Source organism: Felis catus, chromosome F2 (assembly GCF_018350175.1).
Source record: "Felis catus isolate Fca126 chromosome F2, F.catus_Fca126_mat1.0, whole genome shotgun sequence".
In the NCBI taxonomy this organism is placed as follows: domain Eukaryota; kingdom Metazoa; phylum Chordata; class Mammalia; order Carnivora; family Felidae; genus Felis; species Felis catus.
The window spans coordinates 20,525,861-20,538,177 of NC_058385.1; the positions used below are offsets into that span (position 1 = coordinate 20,525,861).

The window sequence follows — 12,317 nt, forward strand, 5'->3', positions numbered from 1 at the left end:
CATTGTTAAAATTTTTTTAATGCAATTTTTCATTTGACTGCATTTCTAGGTTCTGACAAAAACACTGAGGAATATTGGAGAAAATGGGATCCTGTGGCAGGAGTACCATTTTGAATAAAAATTTAGCTCTGGAAGAAACTTAAAAATAGGTTAACTACTCAGTTTTATGGATGGGAAACTGAGGCTCAAAGAGATGAGCACCTCCACTGACAGCAATAGCACTTCTCATTCACCCTCTGGTTAAAGGAGTTTCTATGAACCCCAAAACAACTACTACCCTCAAGACACTAGCCTTCCCACCCTATCTTAATGAACTGCTATGGAAATCATCATCAAATACGTCAACCTTCGTATCACAGAAGGGCATAAGGTACACAAAAAGGTACGAGAGGTTTGTAACTTACTTGTGAATCTAGAATATGTAGAAAAAAATATCTAACAATACAAAACATAAATAAAAATCAAAAAATCTGGAGATGAGCTTCCTAATATCCTAAACATACAGAATAACAAGTGCTACCTTTTGCTAAGTATCAAGTATTAACTGCTGTGATACAAATTTTACAAGCATGATTTTGCTATTTCCCATAAATAGGCATCTATTGGTTCCACTTTGCAGGTGAGGAAACTGAAAGAAGTTAAAGCAAGAGGCAGAACTAGCAGCAGAATCTAGGTCTTTCCCAATACAAACCCTCCACTCTTCCCGGTGGTTTCTATCCTAGTTCCTTGCGCCAGGCTGCAGTCCTCCGCACTTCTTGCTCCACCCACCACCTTCCTCCTCTCCCCCACATCCTCCCAGGGGTGGGGGGTGGGGGGGTACAGGTGCGGGGGTGGGGAGAATCGATATGGTATCATGAAGATGCTTTCTAACATCCAGCTATTACAAAAAACGCGGCAAGCACCATTCACCCAACAAATAAATTCGCTCAACACAAACCTGTGAGTTACCCCCAAATGTGTCACTCACAAGATTATTCAATTATTGGCCTGTTGTGCCTATAAGCAAAGAAAATGGAAGAAATACTGATACTGTAGGACAAAAGACAGATATAAAGAAAATTTAAAAAGCTGTGACAACTCTCTCCAACACAAAGAATGGAGTTTAAAAAGAAAATGAAACAATCCTAAAACCTAAGGTGGAACAGTTAGGAAAATAAACTAGAGTGGCTGGAGCTTTCCTTAATCTGGGAATCTCAAAGTCCAAGAACATATACAAATGTCCACAAAATTTTCATTCTGATGACAATCTCAGATTGCTTACATGGATATACTAAATCATGGATAACCATTATCCACACCGGTTGACAAACTAGTTGTTTTGTTTTGTTTTGTTTTTAAGCGCATTTATTTTGAAAGAAAGAGCGATCACACGTGTGCATGAGCTGGGGAGGGGCAGAGAGGGCGGAGAGACAGAATCCCAAGCAGTGTCCACATTTTCACCAAAGAGCCCCACACGGGACTCAGTCTCACCAACCACTCCCACCAACCGGGAGATCATGACCTGAGGGGAAATCAAGAATCAGATGCTTAACCAACTGAGCCATCCAGGCGCCCCCAGACTAGTATTATTTTAATGTCTTTCACATCAAGTCTTGAGAAACAGTTTTCTATAAGTTCAAGGAAAGAAAAATAGTGGGGGAGATTTGAAGTATCTTCACACAGCTAATAGTATATGCTGAACTCAATGGAATCTGAGCTCAGGTTACAAACAGCAACTTTGTTATAACCAGACAACACTGCAAGGTATTGTTAATTTAAATCTTATTGATTTAGTAGTTTTGTTAATATTTAGTTAGTAAATGTGGTTTTATTTTATAGGTCCTAATGAAACTAAAATCTTTCCACACTGAAAAAGAATCAAGTAACATATACTAAAATGGTGTTTCTCATAAGAACCATTACACCAGTTAATTCACCCATTATTTACAATAAATATGGCTACAAAATATAGATTTACAAAATTCAGGTACAGCTTTTATTTTTAAAAAAATTCTGCTGACAAGTCAAAGTAAGACCCTACCAGTGGTCCCCAAAATGTCTGAATATAGCTCAAAAGCAAAATTTTTCTAGGTTTAAACCTAAATGAGAAAAAATGGTAGTGCTTTATTTTTCTATAAAGCTAAATTTTATTAAATTTAGGATTTTCCTTTATTGTTAGATTATGAGCTTATCATTTTGTGGGGTTAAATCTTCCTTCTATTTTCTGAAATGGTGGTTATAGCCGGTGTTTTTTGTTTGTTTGTTTGTTTTTTCCCCCTTGTATCATGGCTTGACTGAATTCAAAATTTGGCAATCCTACATCAGTTCCCTAGATTTGGGGGGAAATGTTTAATAGTTCATAAAATCAAAATCTCTAGGTACCACTGGCCTATTATAAATGGTGTATTTACACACACACACACACACACACACACACACACACACACACACACACACACACACAAATACAGGTACTCCCTTCTGGCACCACAGGGAAAATTCATTTTGAGCATGAACTTGCAACCAAGAAGTTCTTGTTTCTACCCAAAGAAATTTTTAACACTCCTTCCTCTCTCACGCAGGTCTCGGAAGAAGAGCACTCCAGGCAGTCAAGCCAGAACAAGCATGGAGACAGGGAGAAAGGAGCTATCATCAGGTCCCTAAGTACCTAAAAGTGGACATTTTGCCGAACATCCTAAAATAAACCACAGCCTAATAAGCTTAATAGTGACAATGACAAGTCATACATAAAGAAACTGTGGAAGACAATGATAGCCATAAAGTCTGCCACACCTCCCACGGAGAAATGAAGTATAACTGTCCTCCCCTTGACACTGGGGTTGCCTTAGTGATTGGCCTGACCGAACAGACTGTGGCAGAAATGATATTCCGGAACTTCTGAGCTTTGAAGCTGCCGCCCAGGCCTTTGGAACCCTTTATCTTGGAGTCCTGAGCCACTGCATATGTCTGACTACCTTGAAGCCACCATACTATGAGGAAGCCCAACATGGTCATCCAAAGAGGCCAAATGAAAAAGAGAGTGAGGTGCTCAGCCAGTCCCCAGCTGTTCCAGCACGTGCCAGTTCCTGTTCCATCAGGTGAGACTCCACACATCATGGAGCAGAAACATGTCATCCCTGCTATGCCCTGCCCAAGTTCCTACCCCACAGAATTATGAGACATCATCATCATCATCATCATCATAAGCTATTTAAGCAATAGATAACTAGAATAAAAACTAACAGCTTTTCATAAGTAGTAATAATAAAGACTTTAAAGCAAAAAAGAAATGTCTCGGGAAAACTAGCTAGAAACCAGAATGGTATCAGACACAAAAGAGGATTATAGTGCATATAAATCCATTTATTCATTTATCCAACAAATATTTATAATATCAGGGCCTATAAATAGGGATATACACAGACTCTGGAGATGGTTTTAAAAAAAGAAATGTCCTGGGGCACCTGGGTGGCTTAGCTGGTTGAGCATCCGACTTCAGCTCAGGTCATGATCTCACGATTGATGTGTTCCAGCCCCGCATTGGGCTCTGTGCTGACAGTGCAGAGCATGCTTGGGATTCTCTCTCTCCTCTCCCTCTCTCTACCCCTCCCCCACTCGTGCTTTCTTTCCCTCTCAAAATAAATAAGTAAACTTAAAAAAAAAATGCCTGACTTCAAGAACTTATAGACCAGAGAGTATTATGTAAAATAGTGTCTTCTTGTGTACCTTTTAATGTTTTTCACAAAAATAACCTAATCAGCAGCTCAGATCAAATCAATACGTAGACCTATCTCATCGAGGGACTTGGGGTTTGAGTTCCTCTGTGAGAAGGAAGTGAAGATTGAATCAAAATCCCATAAAAGATCATTTGCAGTTTGCAGTATCTAAGCATGCCTTAGTGAACCACAGTATATAATAAAATGTTTGGGTTCTTATTTCAGACTATAAATTCAAGGCATGCGTAACTAATCCTTTTTATTTTTTCGTCATAAAGTATCAGGTTAAAGAACCTTTTAGAGATATTATTACAAATAGGCCAAGTAGACCTTTTCTACTTTACTGCAGTCAAGATTCTGGGACCCAGAATGGGCAAACCAAGTAAGGTCAGTAGTAAGTTGTTGTTTTAATAAGATTTATTTCTGTCTAGGTGTGCTACAGTTTAAACAAACACACTTACTATTCCAGTGACTAAAATAATCTTAACTGCTTCTTTTATGAAAGCATAGACAATTTAACCTTTCATATTATTCTCGGGGTTCTAAAATTATTCACACTTTTTCTATTTACAGTATTTCTCTATTCAAATTTCACAAGAGGGTAAAAAGAACATAAATAGAGAAAATTATTTTACCAGGTATTTTTAAATACAGAAAAATGTTTGATCTCATGCTCTAAAAGAACACGACAGTAAATAAGTATGCTCGTGGCCTCTTGGCCCGACGACCATAGTGTCTCTTAAAATCATCAGCACCTTACAAACCGCCTCTGTAGAGGGTACTCAGCAAATATGTATTGACTGATAACACATTTATTCCCTAGTTATTTTTCAAGTGTGGCCAATAAAAATAAGCAATGCTATTTTCTGTCTTAGTAAATATTTGAGGCCAAAAAAAAAAAAAAAAAAAGATAATGTTTTCAAAAGCGGTCACAAAGAAACAAACCTTCTCATTTTCTCTTCAAAACCCTGAAAAGAGGTATATGGTAGCAAGGGCAAGTTAACAAATTCTTTGTGCTCTAAACATCAAAATAGTAAGGTGCGACAAACAGTAACCTAAATTACAAATGGCCTGTGTTTATCTTTTTTCTCCTAATTTCAGTTTTGGCACATTACACAGTAACTTGTCAGAATTTCTTTTTTAAAAAACATGACATAAAAGACAAAATCTGCTAAAAAGTAATTCCTTAATATTTTAGCCCAAATATACCGTAAAAGTCAAAACAGAGTACTGAACAAGAATATAATTAGGAACTTAAAAACAACAATACTAACATTTCATTATAAAAAAGTAACAATATCTGGGAGGGAGGTACTCAAGAATATCTGACTTAACAGGTGGCACATTGTTTCTCCCTTCCAGACTGCTCTGGAGGCTAGTGTGGAATGAGAATGTGCGTCAGGAGACCTGGCCATCCTCCTAGCCTTCCCTATAAAATTCAAGGCCAATCACTTACCATCTCTTGGCTTCAGTTCCTCAGTTAAAAAGAAAAAGAGTGGCACAATTATCTCCAAATTCCAGTTTAGCTCTAAAAAATTCAACTGTTCAAAGAAAGAGCCATTAGTCTAAATAGATAGGGTTTGAAGACACGTGCATCTTCTATTCGCTTAATATTAAGGCACAACTATTCCCCTAATCTTACTTTACGAGCTTCAGACACCTACAGATAGATTATTTTTCTCTTATTTTATCTTTACAACAATTCTGTGAGGCAGACTTTGAGAATGTAATTATTATGTGCATTAGACAAATGTCAAAAGGGAAGTTCGGTGAGGTTATGTGATTTGATTAAAGTCACTCAGCCAAGAAAAAAAAAAAAAAAGCCTAGAAGTCAGATCTTCTGACTCCCAGCTTTGCTTAAATTTCTAGAAAAAGCCACTTTTAAACTGCAAAGTATATTACATACCAGTAAAAAAGAAAAAAATACGGTGCTATTTTTGAGTGGCTATACTGTTTCCTCGTTTCTTTAAATCTTCATGTCCTTTATCTTAAATTCCCTAAGATGACTCCATTTGGGGCCATTATGTCTCAAAAATTATTTTCAAGAAAATCCTATTGGTTTCAACATGTTATAAAAATATTGCCATATATCAAGGTTGTCTTAACTGATGTATATTCCTTGATAAAAAAGGTTCCATGGCGAAATAAATTTGAAAATATGTGAAGACTGACAGTACACATAAGCTTCTCAAGTTGAACGTACCGTTTCACAAACGTATTGATCCACATACATTTTAGACATTTAAAAATACCAACTGACACTCTAAAGCACTTTTATTCCAATGAACCCATCTTAGAAAATACTTCTACACATTTTAAAGAAAATCATTGCTAAACAAACCGAAACTACTATAATTTTTCCTTATTTCCCAAGCATATATATTTTCATATTTTCCGAAAAGCTGATCTTACAACTGTACATGCAATGTGACAGTGTTTCTTTTTATTTTTACTGAAAAGTTGCTAATCTAATATTGTACTTTACAATAAACAGCAACTTGGAATAGAGGAACTACTGTAAAAATCTTCTCATAATCATAAAGTGTCCTCTCGGTGACAAAAATGACATCATATTAAAACGTTTCCCCCAGGAGTCAGGCTCAATCAATTACCCAGAACTGATACTAAAGAATCTGAGACCTTAATGCTGATAGGAGCAGACACTTTGGATATGTATTAGCAAAGACATATAATTAGGGGGAAAATGTTCATTACAGAAAGAATACTTGAACCAATCTTACAATAATGCAAGGATTTGTGTCTGAAATTGGGAGCAAACATTTCCAAGCAGAGGGTGAGTCAAATTACTGAATCACTGAGCCACAGTTAACCTAACAGTAACATGGAAGCAACTGTAAGTGTGGTTTTTGCCCTATTTATAAAATAGCAAACTCTGAGGCAAAGGCTAATTAACTAATCTGAATGTATCTCGTGCTCATGATCTTATAACACTTGATGAATTTATTTAAGTCCCAAAGGGATGAGACATTTCTAACCCTTCCTCCAGACAACTATGAATTCTCTAATACAAATGAACCAAATACATTTTCTCCTTACTTCCATCTAATGATGTTTAGCGGGTCCAAAAATACTTTCAAATGCTTTTGGAAGTAGAAGGCAGCTTAGGAACTTGAGCTGTTTTTGGTAATGGTATTTTAAAAGTGGTAGAACTTACCACTTCAGGCAAAGAGGTGTGACTTGTCACTGGTAATAGTGGTAACATGGCAGAGTGAAGAGAGCTATTTTGAGAAAATAAGAGATTGTGGGTTCTAGTCTCAAACCTCACTCTTCCCCTCATGTATGTGAAGTGTAATGCTTATGTAATTCACAAATTAAATATGTTTAAAACTGAAAGAAATTACAGCAGAATAAGTTATGTGTTCATTTTTAAAGTTACATCAAAAAAATCTTTTCTAGGAATAGAAGCAGTCAGCACTGCCTAAAAAACTTGGGTATTTCTGTTCTTCCTAATCCTTAAATGTTTACACAAGTGTCCCCCCCCCCCACCACACACCCCTACCCACTTTGCTCTTATATCCATTTTAGAAATGTGGAAGGTAATTCTCAGATACAGAGTAAATTTCAAAAGCCACTTCCTTGTCCACAAATACAGGAACAAGTCACATTTTAAAATAAAGCACAGACTGCCACAAAAAGACTCACGAAAAGCTATCAAAGCATAGTACGCACCACCAACCTATAGTTATCCCATTTCCGGCTATGGAGTAAAAGCCACCTTCGCGCAAATGAGTTTAGACTCCGAGTGCTAGATTAAGGAAGATGTACAAATCGAAAAATCATGATTCACTTATAAAACGGCAAAAGTAAAGATGACCCCACATATTATGATTATTAACATTAAATAATAAACATTAAAACACAATTTAAAAAAAGAGCAACTAGGGGAATAAACATTTATTGACCTGGAAGGAGGGCTGCAGTGTATTGGCAAATGGAAAAAAAAAAAAAAAAAAAAAAAACCAACAAAAAACAGGTTGTAAAAATAAAATATAATGTATGATCGACCCTCCACCCCCCCCAACCCCCACTGCAAAGAAAAGAGAAATAACGACTAACAGCATTTTTGGGAAGGTCACGTCAAAAAAGATGGAACTAGCCAAACTCCATGACACAATTAGCCTCTCGAAGGGAGGTAACTGAAGAAATCTGCACCCTATTCACAGCCAAAATGGAACATTTACTCACCTTCAGCTCATTTTCAAGTACAACACTGGGGAGTGCGTGCCTTAAATGGTCTTTAAATATGTAAGCAAGCAACATTTCCTAAATATAAAATATAACTTAAAAAATTAAGTCAATGGAAGAGATTAACACTTGAGCATTGTGAAATTTTTCATCAATAGTTAATCTTTTTTTAAAATATTAAAACTGTACTTATGTGTGTGAAGACCTTTGCCTTTGTCAGCTGTATTTTCAATGACATGCCTTCTAACTTTGAGAATTGAACCATTTCTCACTGATGGATGTGCTCTCTTCAGACAGACTACAGAAACGCCGCTCTGGTCAGTAATCAATGCTCTCCAGAGGCCATTTCCTTCAAGGTATCGTTCCTTTGATGCAAAATGAGGGCAGGAGTGATAAACCCTTTCCGCATTGGGCTAACACTACTCACTCCTACACATCAGAGCCTTTTATTTGAACGCCTAAATCTCCAACGGGTTCAGTAAAATACTGGTAGGTAAACAGCTTCGGAGTGCTAAAGAAGACAAGGCCTTTTTGTGTTTTGTAACCACTTCTTGAACATATCTTACAGAAATCAGGTCAGATACTTGACACTGATCATAGAGGACTGACCGGCTAGCTTGCTGATAACGCAAAAGCCCGTCCGTCCGTCTGTGACTTCTTGCTTCGTTTTGGCTATTTCCTTGGGCACTGAACACCTCTAAGGAAAAGAGAGGGGTGGGAAAATGAGGTAAAATTCCAATTTATGAATTGCATCCCTAGTAAAAGACGAAAAAACGAAAAGCAAACAGAATACCCTCTTAGAGACCTAAAAGAAAATACCAGAAGCAGTTGTGTGCGGATGGTGCCATTGTGGGTAAATTCTGTAATGTCCACACCTTCTAAATTGTAACCATATTACCAATAGTTATATTTAAACCAAAACAATGAGAACATAAGTTAAAACTAATGGTTTCAAATATTTTAAGTACCCTGGGTTTATCTTCCAGAAGATAAAAGGGAAGTTGCCTATATAAATGGGCAACGTAAACAAATACAAAAATATCTCCTCTAATTATTCCCTTCTTCATTGTCTGTGTGAAGGAAGGGAAAGGAATAAAAGGAAACGAAAGCCATGAGTACCCACTCACAAACCAAAACCACAAGAAAAATAATCTAAAACCAGACGATAGGAGGCAAGAGAAAAAGCAAGACTCTCTACATAAGAAGTGATTTTGCAACACTAATAGGGCAAACCCACATTCCTGCCACAAGCCTCCTGCTTTCAAACAGGCCACACAGCTGGCGGTCTTGAAAGCTTTCCAGATAGGAACCAAGATAGTAAGAGAAATCAGTAGGTCTCAGGACTGAACTAAACCCTAATCTGATTCTGATGAAACCCTGCCCTGCTGGGGTATAATATTAAGGCGGCCAGAAACTCAGTTAAAGAGATGATTATAACTTTTAGGGAAAAAACCTAAAGAAACACTCCTATAAACATGGGCCTCTGTAGTTAATAATGAACTGCCCCAAGTACTGAAAGGCACACGCATGCTTTCTAGGGAGAAAAGTCTATCCGCCTGATGCACAACACCCGGAGGACGCAACACCACCTTGAGAAATAATCCAGAGGTCCGCCTCGTGTAAAATCTGCTCTTGGTAAACTATGTTTGTGTAAATATTAAGAGTCTATTTTCCTCTCCGAGTCAAAGGACGATGTGGTTGGAAAGACGCCTCTCTAGATTTGGACTCTGAACTTTGTTTCCAGGGCTCGAGAGCTGTTTAATGTACTACGTTTTCACCAAGCCCTGGGAGCGTCTCCTGTGAAACTACCTCAACCAACTCCGAGAAGCTAGACACTTTCCTACACAAATCCTCCTTATCTGAATCCCTACAGAACTCTCTAAAGCAGCACTCTGGCTTTGTTTTCAGAACTTTCAAGAAATTACTCATCCAAAAGAGATCTGAGTAGGTTTACCTGAAGGACTGGCCGTGTTACATTCATTTTCTTCCTCACAGAGGAAGCAGTGATACCAGGACCTTCTTCACCCAACAGAAAGGAAGCAAAACAGCTTTCTATTGTACTAGGAATGCTTTTATTTTTTTTAAGCTAGAATATACTTCATAAATTTGCTTCCTAGATAATGTTTTCCTCTAAGTTATAAAATACAGCTTTGGGAGCAAGGCAAAATGACCAAGCAGATAAACCTATCTCCAAACTGCCAATAAGTTACTTATTTCATCACATCACCTAATATAGCACTAAGAAAATCATCGTGTTTTCCATTAAATCTACTCTGATAACCTAACCACCATACTTTTGGCATGGTTCTTACTGAAATATGCTTCCTTCAACAAAGCCATTGTGCCTCCAGATCTCAGTCAAGACTATTAATATGAGCTCATTCCTATTATAAAGATTTACTGATATTTAAGATAAACAGTAGTGATTATTATAACACATATGGCATAGATAAATGTTATGAGCTTCCTTTTCACTTAGAAAGCAGTATTCATTCCAAGTACAGAAAACCACAGATTTCAATAAGCAAGACACCATTTATGATCATAGGCAATGCTGTAAGAGCAATATGAAATTTACTAACATTGTTCAAAATGTTCATGTCTAGCTCCATTATTCGGACTTAAGTATAGTTTTTCCCTTAGTGTCCTCATCTCTGAGAGTTTTTGAGACATAGTAAAATTCATAGAAGTTTTGGACCCCAATAAACCAATGTCCCAATATGGACTTCAGCCATTTACCATTATGTATGATCCTGAACAAGTCAATTTAAAGCCTCTCTCTGCCTTAGTTTCTCCAACTGTAAAATGGGAAAACTATGTACCATGTTGAGTTTCTGAGTACATAAGAAAACAGAAAAGAAGGAAAGCACATATGGAAGGGTCTGGCCCACAGCAGGTGCTTGATAATTACAGGAATGACGATAATCATTATTGCAGTTGCAGAGATCGACCTAGGAGCCAAGCAGTCACAAAAGTGAAGTGCTCAGGACTGTCAGAAATATTTCAAAGAATTTGTTTTAAAAATGTTTTTACATTTGTATTTCTAGGATCTACAAAGCCAAATAGCATCTCTGTCATTAGGCTGTGTGGTAAAACTCTTCTGTTAGGTACTTTCTTGATGTTAGTGAGAGGCAAGCGTGTATTCCGTCACTACTTGAAACCTAAGGGCTGCCAATTACTGAGTCAGATTTAACTAATACATAAACTACTCAGACTATGCTAAACACTTGGAGAGGCTCATCAAATTTTTCAACAGCTAGTCAGTGAGTGAGTATTTATCGAGTCCACTGTGTACATAACCTTGTACTTGAAACTTGGCACACACATCAATGATCAAACATAATCCCTGCCCTCAAAGAGTTTACCATCTAAAGGAAATAAACAAACAAGAAATTAAAGAAAAAATGCAGGAAAATATAATATTCGTAGTGTAAGTGTTGGCTAAAGAGGGTTACGCAGAGTGGTTGGTGGACAGCTGATGTTCAGTAGAAAAGTTTCTTTGAGTCAGTTTTGTATGTTTTAAAAACAGGAAGAGTACCATGGATGACTAATAGATGAGAGGAGTTATAAATATAAGTTACAATTTGGACACTGAATGTAGCAACAGTTAGAAAGCACATCAATGCAGGATGAAACAAGTAATTTTCACAGTGAAAAGCAAAATTATCTGGGGTAGGAAAAAAATAAAATTTAGCAAACTTTGAGAAAGTTATTGATTTTAGGTTGATAACAGCCTAATCTGGAAATTTAATAAAATTTCTTAAATGATTATTTGATACATTTATTTATTACAGCTGGGGGGGGGGGCATAAGTGCCTGAGGAAACTGAATTTATTACCAAGATCACGTCTCTATAAAACGATGGGTAAATCAAATTGCTGATTATATAGTTATGATGTCTCACTCAGTAAATATTGCCTACCAAACTATTTTTAACCTTTCTGTTCTCTGGCGTGAGCCTATGAGTGTAACTTTCAGATTTTCCAGAAAAAAATAAAATAGTAAAAAAATAAAACAAATCCAAATAAAGGGCCAGAATTTAAAGGATAATAGGCATATGTATACACAACTGTTCAAATACTACATGGCAAGTTAACAGCATTCCCAGAGCAATCCTGGTCCTCAGCAGGGATGAGCAACCTTCCCTGAGCAATTCAGGATCCCACTCCCTGGGCCCAGACCCCCAACTGCCCCCATGACTGGTCCCAGTGTCCTAATGAAGCCCTGCAAGTATTTTTTCCCTCTTTCTCCTACTCTGTCCTAAATGATAAAGCATTCCGTTTTTCAAGACTGACATTCATACAACATACACATTCTTAGGACAAAATATACCAAATAAGCTGGTGATTATTTCCCTTCAAATTTCTCTACCTTCCCCATCTTACCAATATATATGCTATCTAACTCCAAAAAGAT

At 37.1% G+C, this 12,317-nt stretch overlaps 1 protein-coding gene across 9 annotated transcripts in view; it reads right to left on the bottom strand.

Annotated features, from left to right (window-relative positions):
- Positions 1–12,317, bottom strand: part of NCOA2 (nuclear receptor coactivator 2) — a 290,646-nt gene that overhangs the window by 203,018 nt on the left and 75,311 nt on the right. The window lies entirely within an intron of this gene.